Below are 18,324 nucleotides of genomic sequence, written 5' to 3' on the forward strand. Positions count from 1 at the left end.
ATGTGTGTGTGTGTGTGTGTGTGTGTGTGTGTTTGTGTGTGTGTTTGTGTATGTGTGTGTGTGTGTGTGTGTGTGTGTGTGTGTGCGTGTGTGTGTGTGTGCCCACGGGTGCGTGCCAGTGTGTGTATGCCTACGTGTGTTTGTGTTTGTTGTTTGTAGTGTGGGTGCCTGCAGGCGGGGGGGGGGGGGGGGGGGTGGGGGGGGGCAGGCGTGTGTATGTGTTCGCGCGTGCGTCTACGTGCGTGTATGCTTGTTTGTGTGTGCGTGTGTCTTTGTCTCTGTGTCTGTTGTTTTGAATGTGAGAAAGATAACTTTTGAGAAATAGTGACAGCGATCATCAAAGTGACAGTTGGCGTCCATTTCAGCACCGCGAAGCCCTCCTGCACATCTTTGCGACTTTGTTTGTTTGTGTCATGAATTTAGATTCCTGTAGCATACACACATTTAACTCCGATCTGTCTCACGCATGTTCATTCTCTCTCATGCAAAATTCGCAATCCAAACACCAAAAAAATAACAAAAAGTATATATTAATCATAATAATAATAATAATTGTCAGTAAGTACTGGTGTCACATGACTGATGTGAAGCAGTTGATTGGCTAATGGCGATGCGCTTAAATAGAGTGCGCTAACTTTTCCACAGAGCGTATTCTTACACCCTTTGCCAAAGCGAGACTGTTCTCTCATCCTCAGAATTAATTAATGACATGTAGCTTATATATTCTCCACAATACCAATGATTATGACCATAAATGTCCTGCTTTTCAATTAAAGCAGAAGTGGTTTTTTTCTGACAGATTTCATGCGCCTGTGCCGCCCACAGTTGCACTGATCTAAAAATAGAACCCGCTGTGTCTAATTTTTCAGTTTCGACTTGCGAAGATTCCTCTCATAATTATGCCATGTTGGTGGCATGTACCTTATTATCCACATTACCAAATGATGAGTTAGTATACAATTCCCAGCAGCTAACAGAAAACACAAGTGTTATTCCGATAACGTCGCAGCTAGATCAGCACGTAGCAGACTACACTGAAATACGACTGCATCTGTTCAGTAAATGAATGCTTTCCGTTTATTTTAAGGCAAGAACAATCGGAATCGAAAACGTGTAGGGTTTAGAACGTTCTTACCACATATAAGACTTATTACCAGCCTGCTTTATGTGTGCAGACTCAGTGCAACGGGACGAGCAATTTTTGTTTTTGAAATGAGACTCAGTGCAATAGCCTAGCAGACGACATAAATCCCGCTCAGCAAATTAACATGTTAGGCAAATGTGAACGATAAAACGATGGGGATATAATACGTGTAGGGTTCAGAGCATTCTTACCGTTCATATTTAGTACCAGACTCCCCGACGAGGGAAGATACCACACGAAAAACATGCCACGTTTATTTTGAAAATGGGCTTTCCGTCGACCTTGGCAAGGGGCACAACTCTGCACAGTCAATCTGTCGAAGCTCGATGAAGGTTTCGAACCGCAAATAACTGAAAGCACAGTCCTTTCTCCGAGTTCAAATGAGAGAAAGATCATCACTGTTTAGCTTAACGCTACACTGGAATTTACCAACAGAAATTAAAACAAGAGTTTGCGTGTGATGAAAGCACAACACACGAGACAGCCCACACAAAAGTAGATCTTCTATACGACCTGACCACACAGTTATGCCTATTCAAATGCGCGTAGCAAAATGTGCGTGTTGTATCTTCTTTTTTCTCTGGCGGTACCGACAATATTGTTATTGAAACAATCCCAGTGCACTAAGGGATTTATAGAGCAAATCTCGAAAATAATTATTGAACTCAGCGCTATGCGCTTCGTTCAATAATGAATTTTCTCGATTTGCTCTATAAATCCCTTAGTGCACTGGGATGTCTCAATAACTTAAATAATAATAATAATAATAATAATAATAATAATAATAATAATAATAATAATAATAATTGTCAGTAAGTACTGGTGTCACATGACTGATGTGAACCAGTTGATTGGCTAATGGCGATGCGCTAAAACTGTTAGCGCACTCTTGGAGTGCGCTAACTTTTCCACAGAGCGTATTCTTACGCCCTTTGCCTAAGCAAGACTGTGCTCTCATCCTCAGAATTAATTATTGACATGTAGCTTGCACTGGGCGAAAAGTGGCGTTTTGTATCTTACAAAACTACTCAAAATCCCAACAAAACTTCAAATTTCAATGGGTTTATCACATTTTGGTGTTCACGACAACGCCAGATTTTGATTGGATTTTGTTGAAGTTATCGCAGCGAAATTGCCTGGAATTTCAGCGCGTTTTGCGACGGTCAAAACATCATGTTAAACCATGTTACAGCATGTCTGTAACATGCAAAAATTCCAAGTTTTGATGGCATTAAAGCTTTGGTTTAACGCCAAGTAACATCATGTTATCGTAGACTTAACTTGCAAAACTGCTTGTTTTGGTGGCGTTACAGCTTGCTTGTAATGTGATTAACATCATGTTATCGTAGACTTAACTTGCAAAACTGCTTGTTTTGGTGGTGTTACAGCTTGCTTGTAATGTGATTAACATCATGTTATCGTAGACTTAACTTGCAAAACTGCTTGTTTTGGTGGTGTTACAGCTTGCTTGTAATGTGATTAACATCATGTTATTGCTGGTATAACATGCAAAACCCCATGTTATGTTGGTGTTAAAGCTTGCTCAAATGCCTATTAACTCCATGTTATGTTGGTGTTAAAGCTTGCTCAAATGCCTATTAACACCATTTTAGTTGGTGTAAGGCTTGATTATTAATGTAAAAAAACACCATGTTATGACGTTCACATAATTGTTTTCCACTGGATGGAATTTTGTGGAAAAGAAAGCATGTTGTTTGGGAATTGTGTGCGGGTTTCATGCTTGGATATTGCACTATGCTGACTTGTCACAGGTCAATTTACATTTAACAATATTAGTTTTCAAATGCATCATCCTTCACACATTATGTAAACATCTTTAACATTAACACTTTGGTTGTAAAATGATTGCACTTTATTCAAACAGGGAAAAAACAAAAATGCTGATTCACAATGTACAATAGCAAAGGACCATTTTGAGTGGAGACAGTGTTCATCCACACTATAGATGCCCTGTGAAAACATTGGCCATAGATATATGTGAATTACTTCCCTTGGGTATGAACATTTATGAATGATTAAATGGGTGAAAGAAGGCCACACAAAATGAAAATCAGTAAATAACAAAATCACTTCCCTTGTGAGTAAGAACAGTCATACCATGTTCCAACTTTTTGCTAAAAATTCGCCCACAATGTGACCTTCAAAGTTAAAAAGGGGTAACTGAACTTCATGTTTGGATGTCATGGAGTCATGGAGTCCAACATGAAGAAATGTATAAGAACACAAGAATGTATGAATGACAAAGAACAAATGTTTATTTTTGAATGTTTTATGTATGTTATTATTACGGACACAAAAGCTCAGCAATGCAATTTCTCTTTTAGAGATTAATGAAGTTATTGTATTGTATGTCAGTAAATTTTGAAAGCCCTAGATTCATAAACATCTGAAAACTGCTCAACGTCTTTGCATCACGGCACATTAATAAAAGTAAGAGTTAGTAAGACTGGCCTAACTGCTATGGTGAGGCAGTAATAACTCGTTGATGAAGAATTATTTGAATTCTGAATTTCGAACAAACAAATACAGTGTCCTTCCAAACCCCCTTTTCAGGCCTCCAAGAATAAAAAAATAAGCTGGTCTTAAAAAGGAGGAAATCTGCTTAATATGTAGGTAAATGTACAACAGGTTGTGAACAGAAAATCCAAAAATGTAAGGTCTGAAAAGCGGGGAAGTTTGAAAAGGGGGGAAGGGGGGGACCTAAAATGTGACGATCATAACAACCATAATTTATCTAACAAAGTTCATTCTGAAATCTTCTTCAGCGTTTGATTATGGAGAGACTAAATCCTCAGTTCAGATGTGGTCTTAACTCCTTGTCTCCCAGGTACACACAGTCACTATGTACATTACATCTGTTATCATTCGGCACATATCCGCATCCTGCTTAGACTGTTAGCTTCAGTCGCTTCCTGTAACGTTGATCTAACGCCAGGATTCTAGCCTGTTGATACAGTTTCTACAATTCTGAGTGACCTGCTGCAGCACAGCTGGTCTCGGCTTAAAAAATCTTGGTCAACATAGATGGGGTACAAAGTGTTAAAATAAAGCGTCCTTCCAAAGTTGATGACAGGTCCCCAGAGTATTCACAAAATTATATGGTACTGGAACTGGAAGCCTTGCACGGCGACGAAAAAGATGTCCACGCCTACATGAAGAAGCATCCTTCACGGCTTCAGCGGAAACAGTCGGCTGGGGATGAGGACAGCACCTATGTAAAAAATATAGACAAGAACAAAAATATATGTCAATGGGAAAACAAAGAAACAAGTAGAGAAGGACCTCCCCACCTTTACACAGTGAAAATGAAAAACACATGTGAATGTACTTATGTTTTAAACCCCCCCCCCCCCCCCCCCCAATTAAGACCAATTATCCAAGATATTTTTCAGTCCTCAAAGGAGAATTTCACTGTTCTCACGGAACCCTGTAGAAAACTGAGCTGTGCTAATATATTATATAACTGCAAACATCCCTCAAATTCAATATTGCAAGCCACTATACATTCCTCATAAAGGCACTTCATGCTCACGTGTGAAAACTAACATAAGTTTACAAGTGTGTATCTACTTATAATAATAATAATAATAATAACGGGCATTTATAAAGCGCCTTATCAGAAGTTCAAAGCGCGTGACAACAATACGTGTATAAAAAATTCATACAATCACTGTCAGATTCAAACAACACATCATGCACATCTCACATCCCCAGACTCTATGCCAAGGCAAAAAAAAAAAGAAGTCTGTTTACGGTATCCCGACCGACCCTATTTTTTTGCGCGACCCTAGACTTTTTTTTGGCATTTGGGAAAAAAAGAAAAAAAATCAAAATTTTAAAACAAAGTTTGTCAATGTTTTTTGGCAAAATAATTTGATGTTTTTTGGAGAAAAAAAAAATCCCGACCTACTGACCCTATTTTTTGGGCCGATGTTACCGTAAACAGACTATTTTTTTGTTTGGCCTAAGGAACTATCCGTAATGTTGTTGGAACAAGTGAGTTTTCAAATTGGATTTAAAAGATGAAATCATGTATGGAGAGTGACGTAATAGAAAGGGGAGTGAATTCCATAACTGAGGGCCATGATATGAAAACGTGCGGAAGCCATGAGCCTTGCGTTTAAAGCAACCTTGACGGAGAAGTCGAGCATCAGCAGAAGAATGAAGGGTGCGAGAGGGAGTGTAGAGGGAGACCAGTTACGAAAGATAGGCAGGTGCCGATTCAGAGAATGAGAGATGATCTTGTAGCAGAAGCAGGCAGCTTTATACCTAATACGTTGAGACACAGGAAGCCAGTGAAGTTCTTTCATGAGAGGAGTGCTGCAGAGAGTTTTACTTTTTGCAAGGGTTGGAGAGTGGAGTCAGGGCAGCCTAGGAGAAGGGATTTGCTGTAATCCAATCTACACAGAATGCAGGATGTAACGAGAGTTTTAGTGGCATCAACAGTCAGAAATGTTCTTGTGGAACCTATTCTTCTAGTTCTAATGTAGTACCTGTTTGTAGTGAACTCACCAGCAGGAGTATTGCATACATAATTACGCATTACTGAATTAAAGTAACTATTTTCAAAGCTTCTCGCTTACCTTGGAATAGTGTCAAGCAGCTTATGTTGTGTCTAGATCAGCAATCAGATCTTCACACTCAGCCTGCACTTGCTGAAAACTGGACATGCCTGCATCTCAATCAAGCTGTTGTTGCGGAGACAACGGAACCATGCTCAAGTCAGGTCCAACTGAAATGAAAGCATATTGTTAGCTGATAAATGATTTGATCAAGCAAAACCATGCGGTATTTTTTTAATAAAATATTTTGTATACCCCGCTAATGCAAAAATAATGTACATATTTACTATTAGCATTAATTTTAGCTGGTCATTCAAACCAGAGCTTGTTCTAGAACTCCACAAGAACAACCATGGCAGTTGGCAATGGCACTGGCAGAATACAGATCAAAACAATATTAGTATTAGCCTCACCAAGGGTTGACTTCCCATCAAAATGAATGACGGACTGAATCAAACTTTAGAGACATTACAATTTTTCACAACGATTTTTTCAGCAAACAGCCATGTTTACCTGTACAAATGTATCAGTGATATCACTATGAGTATGACAGTATGACAGTGTGGTAAGCTTACCGACGATTCGTTCAGTATAGTCTTTCTATGTAAGTAGTGGTCCAGTGAACGATACCTTCCGCCTGTGGTTCGAGACAGAGATTAAGTTGAAACTTAATTCGAGAAGCCAAACACTGACGAATACTTACGTATTTTGAGCAAAACCCACGCACGTCGACCACAAGTTGATGTCTGCTGGAGTACGTAATCATAACGTAGAGGACAACAGTTTCACTTGGCTGGCTTCGGTTATTCCCTGTATCTGTTCCTTGCTGTTCTCCAAGAGACACCATGGTGCAGCAAGCTGAAGGGTGTCCTGTCGTATTTCCTCGAAGTTGTAGTAGGCAACCAGGAGGTGGGGGGCGACTGACCTGCAGCAGAATTCAAATCAATTAGTCAAGTCACTATGACATATCTTTATTGTTATCGCCACACGACGGGCGCTGTGGCGGGGTGGTAAGACGTCGGCCTCGTAATCGGAAGGTCGAGGGTTCGAATCCCGGCCGCGGCCGCCTGGTGGGTTAAGAGTGGAGATTTTTCCGATCTCCCAGGTCAACTTGTGTGCAGACCTGCTAGTGACTTATCCCCCTTCGTGTGTACAGTAGTCCCTTCCATTTCCGGCCCTTTCGTGGGCGTGAACCTACCCGGAGCGGCCAGCTTTCCCATGACTAATGAGTTTTCCTTCTATAATTGACTCTTAATGGCCGTTAACCTGTCTGACGCGGTCAACGGTCACTGATTTTTGCCCTAAGGTGCCCCTCTTACTCGACAGGAGCGGCCACTTAACGGCCACTTGTCACTTTCGCGGGTGAGCGCCTGTGGTGTGTGTGTGTGTGTGTGTGTGTGTGTGTGTGTTGTGTGCACAGACGGCACAGCACGAGCAGACGACATGAATACTTATGCATGCGCAAACTGTAAATACAGACATGCGCATACATGTACATTTACGGCAGTCACTTCCGGATCGATCACAGCTGATGTGAGTTTGAAACACTTGTTTATCTGACACTCAAATACATATATAATAATCCAAACAACACACATAGAAACATACGAAACAATAGCTTAGCCAGGACGATCGAGTTAAACACGCAAATAATTAAGATGTATAAACGAAAGCAAAACTAACAGAGACAATGAATCGGCGGCTCGTGGATGATCGCTTTCTTTTCTTCATGAAAACTTGATCGTGTTTTGTTTTGTTTTTTGGAGGAGGAGGGGGCCTGTAATGAACGGCCACCTGATATTTGCGGTCACCTTTGCAATGACTAATGGGTGACCGGATATGGCAGGTACTACTGTACACGCAACCACAAGACCAAGTGCGCACGGAAAAGATCCTGTAATCCATGTCAGAGTTCGGTGGGTTATGGAAACACGAAAATACCCACCATGCTTCCTCCGAAAGCGGCGTGTGGCTGCCTAAATGGCGGGGTAAAAACGGTCATACACGTAAAAACACGAGTGTACATGGGAGTTTCAGCCCACGAACGCAGAAGAAGAAGTTATCGCCACACCAACCCTAAATTTTTCCTACCATACTGTACTATTTGTTATCCGAGAGAGAAAAAATCCATGTTGCAGACTCAACTGGAAAAATTCCGTTCTCCATCATCTAGTGGACAGAGCTCACATGATTTCAAACAAATCTTTTTTTAAAGTCACATACTTTGTGCGACAGTGTTAGTTTACTGTAACTGTAATTTATAAATAGCAAATTAAAAAATATCACTTATCAGATAATCAGCTAAATGCCTGGCAGATGACCCTCATTCAAAGTGAGTCGTGGCTAAACCATGAAACTAGAAAAACAGGTTATAATATATATAATCTATAAATCTCACACTGACAGCGGACAGAAACTGAGAAAACACCCAGTATACATGTACCGGTACTCACAAAAGAGTTACAAGTAGCATATTATCACTATCAGTATCACTAATAGCATACTATACTGGGCAAATAACAGCAATTTTTACTCACTGGGGGTTTCCTGGCTGGAGTCTTTGGTGTTTCTGTTAGGCGCGTTTGATCGATCTGCGCGATCGCGCTGCGCGTTTGGTGGATCGATCAAACGAGCACACATCGATCGATGTGTGCGCGTTTGATCGATGCAAAGAATACAATACAAGAATCGTTAAAACGCGCAGCTCTTATACTTGCGCATTTGGACGATCTGTCACAAAGTAAGTCCCTACCACACACAAACGTCGCACGCCGGAAGTGAAAAGTTTCAAATACAGGAATGTTCCGAAATATACCCCGACAACGTTTTTGATTACAATTCAGCTATTTTTTCTTTTTTTTTTGATTACTGCTGAGCTCTATTCACATAGGCTCAAGTTAGTTTTATTGCTTCAGTCTCTCTTCATTCGTTTAACTCATACATGATGGAGAGGTTTAGGCACACACTGCGGCAAGTGGAGGCAGATATATATGCATCAGCCATGTGTCCCAAATCAATCTTGATGTCAAGCGAAAAGTTCAATACGATTGTGAACCACCTAAGAGACAAACACACACACACACACACACACACACACACACACACACACACACACACACTGCACACATGCACTTACATACACCCAGACACATACACATACACACCCGCGCACATACACACACATGCACAACCTTACACACACAAACACACACACACGGGCGGGGATGTAGCTCAGTCAGTCGGTAGCGCGCTGGATTTGTATCCAGTTGGTCGCTGTCAGCGTGAGTTCGTCCCCACGTTCGGCGAGAGATTTATTTCTCCGAGTCAACTTTGTGTGCAGACTCGCGCCTCGGTGTCCGAACACCCCCGTGTGTACACGGCAAGCACAAGACCAAGTGCGCACGATGACTGCCTAAATGAGAGAGAGAGAGAGACAGAAAGAGAGAGAGAGAGAGAGAGAGAGAGAGAGAGAGAGAGAGAGAGAGAGAGACGCACGCGGGCCAAGGAGGAGAGAGAAAGAGATACAGGGACAGGGACAAACATACTGACAGTAGCTGAAGTATATGGGTTCATCGACAGAGAGAGAGAAAGAGAAAGACCTACTTCCGGTCATAACTTCCGGTCATTGCCAGCAGACGTGTGTGTGCGTAGTACGATGGTGATTTGTGAGACGGATCGTCCAAATGCGCAAGTATATATATAAGAGCTGCGCGTTTTAACGATTCTTGTATTCTTTGTATCGATCAAACGCGCACACATCGATCGATGTGTGCGCGTTTGATCGATCAAACGCGCAGCGCGATCGCGCAGATTGATCAAACGCGCCTAACATTTCTACTGACTTCTGTAGCACATGGTTGGTTGGCAGACTTCCTGGAATGAGTGCTCGCTTGCCTGTAGGCCCAGCAAAAAAACATGCAAAGAAAATGTTCAAAATGCTGAGTCGAAATTATAAGTTAAATTAACTAAACAGACCTATACATTTAGATCTATTGAAATAGAAACAAGAATTAGTAAAACACACTACTGCAAATCTGTCAAGAATGAACAAGACTGACTCAGTGACCGAGTAAAACAACAAAAGAAATCTAAGTTCTAACCCAGAAGTTTACTAGAATATATTCAAAAACACATTATCACAAGAACAAAGAGTGGTTTTTCCCCATTACCTAATAATTATAGCTCAGAATTACGCCTTTGTCAATGTATGATTCAGAATACGATTGTGTTATTTTTTGTCTGCGAGCTGTAAAAGTACTAGTTACTACAAGTACTAAGCCTCATACTGATTGATTGATACTACTAGAGCTTCGTCACTTGAAGCATTACAAGCAAAACAACACAGCACAGACAATCAGATGAAAGCTTATTTTCGCTATATTACTAGTTTTTTTACGTACCGTATTTGAAGCATGTTTCTTTGAAATGTCGGGAACATATCCTCGCATTCTTCGGGTTGAAAAGCTTGTCAGCACGGTTGATTTTGTGGAAGAGCAGCTCTCCATTCGGCATCCGCTTTTCCGTTTGGTATACCATGGAAAGTTATAAGCGTTGAAGATCTTAGTGAGCTCACGCTGCATCCAGGCATACAACAATTTGCACCGGGCATCTTGAAATCATGGTTCACTTCTCTGGCATCATCGAAAAATGGCGAAACGGAAGTGACTTTTTTCGGAATGCAGCTTTCTTCCGGTTGTCAGCACTTACCGCGAGCGCAGCGAGTTGGCGATTGATCCAGTCAATACACAACTATGCGCCGGCATAGACCACTGATCTAACAAGAAAAATGTTCATTCAAAATGAACAGCGTCGATGCAATGTCCACCAAAGATTTATTTTGGGAAGTGTTAAAGGTTAGGGTCAAAAGTTAATGAATTGCATGTTGTGCTGGATATAGGCCTATATAAATTGTTTATTTCAGTCAATGCTTGATCAAACAGCCACAAGAAAAAAAAACTTTTTAATTAAAAAATAGAGCTTGTTTGAAACAGGTAGAAAGGAAGAGTTGATATTGCAATATCTGTACGTGGGAATGTGGTGAAAAAGAGTGCTAAAAGTAGTAAGTCAGTCTCAGATCCATTTCAAATATTTATTGCAGAAAAACAAAATACAAATTACAAAAAAACACAGAACCATTACCAGGTGTCCTAGGAATGTTTGAAAACAATAGTTTTAATTTTACACTGTAAATACAGGAATCAGAATTAAACACCTCAAACTGATTGGCACATGCATAATGAATCACCTGGAATTGCAACAGGGAGATACTGAAGTAATTGGAAACAAACATCTGAAATTGACAGAGAAACAATTGAAAATATAGTACCAGTTGACATGAGCGTACAATATTTTAATGGAAGTGCAATTTTAGCACGAAGCATCCGCACGAGGATGCACTAACAATTACATAGTGCCACAAAATGTGTACGGACATTTCACAACCGTGCATTATTAGCACAGAACACATACATGGGGGCGCACAAAACATTATTGTGACAATAATTTACACGAAACATTTCACATAAGTACATTTTTATGCATGGTGCATCTACTACAGGAGGGTGCTCCAACAATGATGCATAGTGTCAACATTTAGCGCAAACTTTTCACAAAAGTGCATTATTACCACAAAGCGCATACAGCGATTATATAGTAGCAAGTTGCACTAAACATTTGAACAAAATGCATTTTGTTCAAATGTTAACAGCACAAACATTTAGCGCAAACTTTTCACAAAAGTGCATTATTACCACAAAGCGCATACAGCGATTATATAGTAGCAAGTTGCACTAAACATTTGAACAAAATGCATTTTGTTCAAATGTTAACAGCACAGCACCAAGTTTTGCATAAGTGCACAACAGCACTGACCATTTCACAAAAGTGCATAACAGATGTGACAATTTTACAAAAGTGCATTGACCATTTCAGGCAGATGGCTAACATGCAGATTTCGCTTTTGTCTGTCTTTCTTTGAAAAGTAGGCATGTTCAAGATCGATGAAGTCATGAGCAATTGGGTTAGATGACAGAAAAGATTCAAAAACGTCAGATTCAGTTAGATGACAGAAAAGATTCAAAAACGTCAGATTCAGTGTTTTGGGCACTGTTGAACAGGAACATTCTCTCCTGTTCAACAAATGTGGGTTCAATTCAAAAGCAACATTGTCACAGATAGGCTAGTGTTACATTTCTGTAAAGTTTCAAAAACATCTTCCATGTGTTGGTTACTGTTGAACAGAGGCATATTTTCCTGTTCAAAAAAGTCTGACACAAATTTTCGTAGTTGTGGGTTAAGGTTCGATCTATACCGGCCGTCATTCAAACGAGTCGTAGAACCGTCATTGTCACAGATAGTGTTACATTTCTGTTTTACATTCAAACGAGTCGTTGAAGTAGTAGTACATTTGCGTTTGGTTGTTTTTTCTTTTAGATTCCTGTCACTCATACTAGCAGTATTGATTGAGGTACATAAATCTGTTGATGTACAGGGATGACTTGTTTGTAATGAATCCTTGTTTCCTCCACATTGAGTTTGCATTGCAGTTGGACAGAAATGAACAGGTGTTAATTGATAAACACATTGATAATGGCTTTTGAGAAAATCAATCAATTCTGCAAAGGAATTAACTTGATGACATCAAAACTGCAGCGCCATTTGAAGAATGGTTACCATTTCTGTTTCTTTGATGGGAACTGATGATCAAACAAATAAAAACTTTGACTATCCAAGTTACCATGAATGGCAATAGTTGACTCCTGAAAAGTAGCAAGGATATAATTTGAGACGATAAACGCCTGATGCAATACCTCCTCAAGGTCAGTCAACTCAAAACCTTCATCATTCGCAACATCAGTAGGCAACACAGCGGGATTCGTATGTCCAGAAATCATGTCGAAAAAATATTCCATTTCAAAAGCATGTCCAACCACAGTTGTTGGCAAGTGTTCGTGTCCGAGGTAGCCTTCAGTGTGTGTATATATGTATTCATGTGACAGAGAGCGTGACCTCATTCTTCAATCCTCTCTCTCTCTTCTTTCTCATTCGAACGCACACACGCAAGAACGTAGCCGCTACGCACGCATGCACGCGCACACACACACACACACACACACACACACCCCGCTGACGCACAAACCACGCACTCACACACTGACTGTCGGCAAGCATCTCTTTTTGTTATATTTAGTCAAGTTTTGACTAAATATTTTAACATCGAGGGGGAATCGAAACGAGGGTCGTGGTGTATGTGCGTGTGTGTGTGTGTGTGTGTGTGTGTGTGTGTGTGTGTGTGTAGAGCGATTCAGACTAAACTACTGGACCGATCTTTATGAAATTTGACATGAGAGTTCCTGGGTATGAAATCCCCGAACGTTTTTTTCATTTTTTTGATAAATGTCTTTGATGACGTCATATCCGGCTTTTCGTGAAAGTTGAGGCGGCACTGTCACGCCCTCATTTTTCAACCAAATTGGTTGAAATTTTGGTCAAGTAATCTTCGACGAAGCCCGGGGTTCGGTATTGCATTTCAGCTTGGTGGCTTAAAAATTAATTAATGGCTTTGGTCATTAAAAATCTGAAAATTGTAAAAAAAAATAACAATTTATAAAACGATCCAAATTTACGTTTATTTTATTCTCCATCATTTGCTGATTCCAAAAACATATAAATATGTTATATTCGGATTAAAAACAAGCTCTGAAAATTAAATATATAAAAATTATTATCAAAATGTTTTTTTCGAAATCAATTTAAAAATACTTTCATCTTATTCCTTGTCGGTTCCTGATTCCAAAAACATATACATATGATAATTATGTTTGGATTAAAAACACGCTCAGAAAGTTAAAACGAAGAGAGGTACAGAAAAGCGTGCTATCCTTCTCAGCGCAAGTACTACCCCGCTCTTCTTGTCAATTTCACTGCCTTTGCCGTGCGCGGTGGACTGACGATGCTACTGTCTTGCTGCGTTGCATTGCGTTCAGTTTCATTCTGTGAGTTCGACAGCTACTTGACTAAATATTGTATTTTCGCCTTACGCGACTTGTTTTCTTTACCTTTGTTTATTGTGTTTTCGATATTTGTGTTTATTTTTTGCTTGATCATGACTTATCTGTTTTATTTTAATGTTTGCTATCCACATCGTGTGATAAATGTTTCTTCTCAGTCTCCGAGTCAGTTTAGTTTCTGCACGCCGCTTTGGTACTCCTTGTTTTTCTAACTGGTGTATTGTGCGCGATTTGCGGATTTATTTTTATTCCTTTCATATGCTGTTGAAGTGTTGTGGGTGTTATTGTCTGTATATGTTGCGTCTGTGTATGCCTACAAGAATTTGCATTCGCTCTCTGCCAGTACAAGTCCAAACTTTATTGGGTGTAATGTGCCTGTGGTCTGCTGGCAGTCGAGCACAGATAGTTTTCAAACATTCCTCCAGTGAGCCGCCTCGCGCTGCGACCTGAGTAAAGCGCTTCTTTGGTCTCTGGCAACGTTGAACTGCGCTGATATGCCCAGCGACGTGCGGACAAAGTGATCGCTGTATTCACCCTCTCTGGATAACTTGCACATGTCAAAACAGTTGCAGAAACACAAATCTCAAAACTGTTAGGCTTTTTCTCTTTTTATATTTAGTCAAGTTTTGACTAAATATTTTAACGTAGAGGGGGGAATCGAGACGAGGGTCGTGGTGTATGTGTGTGTGTGTGTGTGTGTGTGTGTGTGTGTGTGTGTGTGTGTGTGTGTGTCTGTCTGTCTGTCTGTGTGTGTGTGTAGAGCGATTCAGACCAAACTACTGGACCGATCTTTATGAAATTTGACATGAGAGTTCCTGGGATTGATATCCCCGAACGTTTTTTCATTTTTTTGATAAATGTCTTTGATGACGTCATATCCGGCTTTTCGTGAAAGTTGAGGCGGCACTGTCACGCCCTCATTTTTCAACCAAATTGGTTCAAATTTTGGTCACGTAATCTTCGACGAAGCCCGGACTTCGGTATTGCATTTCAGCGTGGTGGCTTAAAAATTAATTAATGTCTTTGGTCATTAAAAATCGGAAAATTGTAAAAAAAACAAAAAATATATAAAACGATCCAAATTTACGTTTATCTTATTCTCCATCATTTGCTGATTCCAAAAACATATAAATATGTTATATTCGGATTAAAAACAAGCTCTGAAAATTAAATATATAAAAATTATTATCAAAATTAAATTGTCCAAATCAATTTAAAAACACTTTCATCTTATTCCTTGTCGGTTCCTGATTCCAAAAACATATAGATATGATATGTTTGGATTAAAAACACGCTCAGAAAGTTAAAACAAAGAGAGGTACAGAAAAGCGTGCTATCCTTCTTAGCGCAACTACTACCCCGCTCTTCTTGTCAATTTCACTGCCTTTGCCATGAGCGGTGGCCTGACGATGCTACGAGTAAAATGGCATTGCGTTCAGTTTCATTCTGTGAGTTCGACAGCTACTTGACTAAATATTGTATTTTCGCCTTACGCGACTTGTTTTCACTTTTGGCAGCGTTCACTCTAAATGTGCTGCCTAAAACGGACTCGTTTCTGTCCACAGCCAAAGCTTTCACACAAAATTTGCTATGACAGCTAAGACCGCATTTGTTACATTTTAGCAGTGTTGACCCCAAGTTTCTACTTCAAACAAAAAATCAATAGCAAAATCTCAAAGTATGTGCGAGTCCCCTAAAATATGGACCACCTTCAACAAATCGAAGAAAAAGAAGCTAAAGGCTTTTTTCATTAATTCATTAAGAAGCTTGCTGGAAATAACCTATTACTAGCCCTCGAGATCAGTTTAAAAAAAAAATAACAAAAAGTCTTCTTTTCGTGCAAGTTGATAATTTTACTTATTTTCACTCTGTTTTTGATAAGCTTCTTTAGTTTCCTGGTGTTCTTCAAATAATGCTCTCATCAACCCGAAACAGATCAATCTAAAGCATATTTGAATTAGTCTGATCCAGACATGGCCTGACCAAACAGATCTGAGGACCAAAATGTGGGGAGCACTGGAGGACCTGGAAAGAACGTCCATGTTCATGGCATCCTCCAGATTCCGAGTCTGACACAACCGTCGTACGAAGAAGAAGAAGAATTAGTCTGACTTGTACACTAAGTTGTATCATGCTATTTTGAAGTATAGGGGGCTTTTTTTACAGTGATTCGTGAAGGCCGCTTCACTGGTCCATATTAGGCGCCCAGGCTCCTAATATGTACCATTTGTGATTTTGTATGTATTTAATTTTTGCTGAATGTCTATCAAAGCTATTTCACTCTAATTAGGCCTAACGGCTAACCTAAGAGAGAAGGACTACCAAACACAAAATAAAACTTCTTCGCAAGAAAACAAGCTAGTTATCAGCATGAAACAAAAAGTGGTCCATATTAGGAGCCCTTCCTAACTGTCTGTGTCTGCGTCGAAGATGTTACCGTGAATGTGTTTTTAAAAGACATTTGTCAGGGCGGCATTCAAACCACACGCACCAGACACGAACCGACGAACAAAATACTTCTGACAACTTAAATGTAAAATCAACAAGAGTGTAGCAGGGACCTATATTAATATAGGTCTATGAGTGTAGTAAGATTCCAAAGTTGTATTCAGACCAAAACAACAATCATAAAACATACATGGGATCTTTCAAATGTGTGTGTGTGTGTGTGTGTGTGTGTGTGTGTGTGCGCGCGCGCGTGTGTGTGTGTGTGTGTGTGTGTGTGTGTGTGTGTGTGTGATGATAATTAGTTTTAACGTCCTCTTAGAACTGCAACTGGCTTTAGGACAGGTAGAGTTAATATGCTTTATGTGGGGACAAGACACTGAACAAACATGCAACCAGAGAACACATATGGTCGTGTTATAATCATATCTGGAAGTCTGTTGCGATGTTTCAAAATGGGGATGGAAGTGAAGATTGTGTACGCGGAATATGGTTGGACTGGAGCGGTTTTGTAGGCTTATTTTTTTAATTTTTGTTATGTGGAATATTGTTATATTTGTGGCTGAATAGGTAAGTAAGGTAAGTCTGTTTGTCTGTCTGTCTGTAAAACATTACATTTTAAACGGCAGAAATTAATATGTAAACCGCGGAGAGCACAGTTGTGGTTGGATGGAAGTGAAGATTGTGTGTACGCGGAATATGGTTGGACTGGAGCGGTTTTGTAGGCTTATTTTTTTAATTTTTGTTATGTGGAATATTGTTATATTTGTGGCTGAATAGGTAAGTAAGGTAAGTCTGTTTGTCTGTCTGTCTGTAAAACATTACATTTTAAACGGCAGAAATTAATATGTAAACCGCGGAGAGCACAGTTGTGGTTCGCGCTATATAAGCTCCCCATAATAATAATAATAATAATAATTAAAAGTGTGTGTGTGTAAAGCCGAGCGGTGGTAGCTTCACGTAGATATGGGGGAAGGGCTCCTAATATGGACCGGCTCCCAATAATTATGGACCCCCTCCTGTTCTGAAAAACTAACGGTGCTAGAGCGCTCAAAAAAGTTTTGTTCGCTGTATTCAACCTCTCTGGATAACTCGCACATGTCAAAACAGTTGCAGAAACACAAATCTCAAAACCGTTAGGCTTTTTCTAATTTTTTTCATTCAGTTTGGCAGCGTTCACTCTAAATTTGCCGCCTAAAACGGACTCAGTCGTTTCTCAGTGTCCACAGCCAAAGCTTTTATCACACAAAAATTACCATATATGACAGCTAAGACCGCATTTGTTACATTTTAGCAGTGTTGACCCCGAGTTTCTACTGCAAACAAAAAATAATGGCAAAATCTCAAAGTATGTGCGAGTCCCCTAATATGGACCACCTTCAACAAATTGAAGAAAAAAAAGCTAAAAGCTATTCTCATTAATTCATTAAGAAGCTTGCTGGAAATAACCTATAACTAGTCTTCGAGATTTAAAAAAAAAAGTCTTCTTTTCGTGGAAGTTGATAATTTCACTTATTTTTACTCTGTTTTTGATAAGCTTCTTTAGTTTCCTGGTGTTCTTCAAATAATGCTCTCATCAACCCGAAACAGATCAATCTAAAGCATATTAAAATTAGTCTGACTTGTACACTGAGCTGTATCATGTTATTTTGAAGTATAGGGGGCTTTTTACAGTGATTTGTGAAGGCCGCTTCACTGGTCCATATTAGGCGCCCAGGCTCCTATTATGGACCATTTGTGATTTTGACTGTATTTAATTTTTGCTGAATGTCTATCAAAGCTATTTCACTCTAATTAGGCCTAACGGTTAACCTAAGAGAGATAGGCCTTGATCGTGAAAAGTTGGATGTGCGCCGAAATGGCTGCGATCTGCTGGCCGATGTGAATGCTTGATGTATTGTGTAAAAAAAATTCCACCTCACACGGCATAAATAAATCCATGCGCCTTGAATATGTGCGCGATATAAATTGCATAATTATTATTTTTTTTAAATCCCTGCGCTTAGAACTGTACCCACGGAATACGCGCGATATAAGCCTCATATTGATTGAGAGAAGGACTACCAAACACAAAATAAAACTCTTCACAAGAAAACAAGCAAGTTATCAGCATGAAACAAAAAGTGGTCCATATTAGGAGCCC

At 39.8% G+C, this 18,324-nt stretch overlaps 1 long non-coding RNA gene across 1 annotated transcript; it reads right to left on the bottom strand.

Annotated features, from left to right (window-relative positions):
• Positions 1-3,255: 3,255 nt before the first annotated feature.
• LOC138956913 (uncharacterized) lies at positions 3,256-9,379 on the bottom strand. The gene is made up of 4 exons (XR_011452866.1): positions 8,265-9,379; positions 6,431-6,652; positions 5,749-5,897; positions 3,256-4,376 (listed from the first exon to the last, which is right to left on the bottom strand). It is a non-coding gene; the product is annotated as an uncharacterized lncRNA (long non-coding RNA).
• Between the last annotated feature and the right edge of the window lie 8,945 nt (positions 9,380-18,324).

The sequence above is a fragment of the Littorina saxatilis genome, unplaced genomic scaffold, assembly GCF_037325665.1.
Source record: "Littorina saxatilis isolate snail1 unplaced genomic scaffold, US_GU_Lsax_2.0 scaffold_1034, whole genome shotgun sequence".
NCBI lineage: Eukaryota > Metazoa > Mollusca > Gastropoda > Littorinimorpha > Littorinidae > Littorina > Littorina saxatilis.